The sequence below is a fragment of the Microtus ochrogaster genome, chromosome 8 (assembly GCF_000317375.1).
Source record: "Microtus ochrogaster isolate Prairie Vole_2 chromosome 8, MicOch1.0, whole genome shotgun sequence".
Taxonomy (NCBI): domain Eukaryota; kingdom Metazoa; phylum Chordata; class Mammalia; order Rodentia; family Cricetidae; genus Microtus; species Microtus ochrogaster.
In genome coordinates this window covers 45,664,863-45,666,704 of record NC_022015.1, presented here as the reverse complement: position 1 = coordinate 45,666,704, position 1,842 = coordinate 45,664,863, and positions in this window count along the sequence as shown.

Here is a 1,842-nt window from a genome sequence, read left to right as displayed (position 1 = left end):
TGTGTGTGTGTGTGTGTGTGTGTGTGTGTGTGTGTGTGTGTGCATGCGCACTTGCTTTTATGTATGCAGGTGCCTGCGTATGATGATGGCACGTGTGTGAAGGTTAGATGGCAGTTTGCCTGATTGGGTCTCTCCTTCTACTATCTGGGTCCAGGGACCAAAACTCAAGTTGTCAGGCTTGGCAGCATGCGATCTAAGCTATCTTGTTGGCTAGAATTGAGCATTGACTTCTGCTTTTATTATTGGTAAAATAGATATACTATCCAGGGTAGGATTACTTTGATAACAAAATAGTAGCTATTTAGAGAGGATGCTACAATTGCTACATTGCTCCTTTTGCTCAAACTTATTTTTATCTCTTTAGGTAACCTAAGCAGATCTAGTCTTTCTTCATGAGACAGGAAAGGCCAAGCATGCTAATAAATATTCTAATAAATGTTTCGGTAGATGGTTAAATAGCTGATGTAGACCATGGCAATCCATTGGTGCAGTCTTAGGGACACCTGTACTGGGACTATGCTGAAAAAGTCAATGCCCTCGAATGAGATGTTGCACAGTTCTGTTCATCTGACACTTTAGAAAGGATGACAAAGGAGAATAGATGAGCAGTGGAATAAGGGTGGCAGGAGGTGAGTAGCTATAAAAAGCACAACGCAAAAGAGGCTCATGATAGTGGGAGATCTAGATCCAAATTGTGATGGTGGATCCAGGAATCAATACTCATGCTAAAAACAACATGGATTAAACCTACACACACATACACACATATGCAAAATTGAACCAGCCAGCATGCTGTTGATAGCTTGCTTGAGAAACTGTGTTGTAGTTTAGCCCTGTTTCGCCACTGGGCTAGGTGAGGTACATACACGACACACATTTGCATACAGATTTGGACAAGGACAATTTCTCAGGCAACTATATTGTGAATGGCTACAAATGGGCAGCTGGACAATGCTATCAATTCTAACTTTGTAGCTAATTTGAAGTATTACTTTAATTTCCACTCCAATGCCTTCACTGTAGATATGAAAGAGCAACAATACCAATGCATTTTAATTTGAACTCTGTCAGCCTTCTTTTCCTTGGAGCAAAGGTTGTTTAAATTATACTTCTTCATTAAATATCTCATCACAACTTGCTGCGGTATTTGGCTATTGTAGATGATAGCTCTAGTTTTCAAATGAAAATGAAAGATGATAAAATATTTTCAAAAGGTAAGATAAAAGGAATGTAAATATAATTCTTTAAAAAATAAGAAAACATGTAAAACTTTTACTAGATGCAGGCAACCTATTTTTATCGAGCACTCCAATTTTTATCATCTCCACTATCTAGAACACAGTCTAAGCCTAGAAGAAAAGAGAAAGGCTCTCAAAATTCTTAATATCTGTTATTAGAGTAATTGACATTATGTCCAAGAACTGTTTCTCCAAAAGATCAAATTTGAACAGTATAGAAAATGGTTATAGAATGTTGGCTATACATCTTGGCTCTCAGCAATAGCATCCAGATGCTTAGCATTCTGAAGTTTGCCTCTAATTTTTTGTTGATTTTGGATAACTGCTCACTCTAGACTTTAGTATTCTCAGAGGCACATTGGGCCTTATAGAATCTATTGCTCATAGACTAGCAATTCCATGAAAGAGTCCTTGTAAAGCTATGAAGTCACCTGCAGTGACAAATAATCAGAAATGCTAATAATACGGCATAAATGAGGCTTACCCCCAGGAAATTGCTGAGTTTGGCGAAGGTATCTGAAAATTGTGTCCTTCAGAGAATTAACCAGCATACCAAATTCACACTTGAAAGGAACGTCAGTAATATTTCAAAATGCCCACCAGG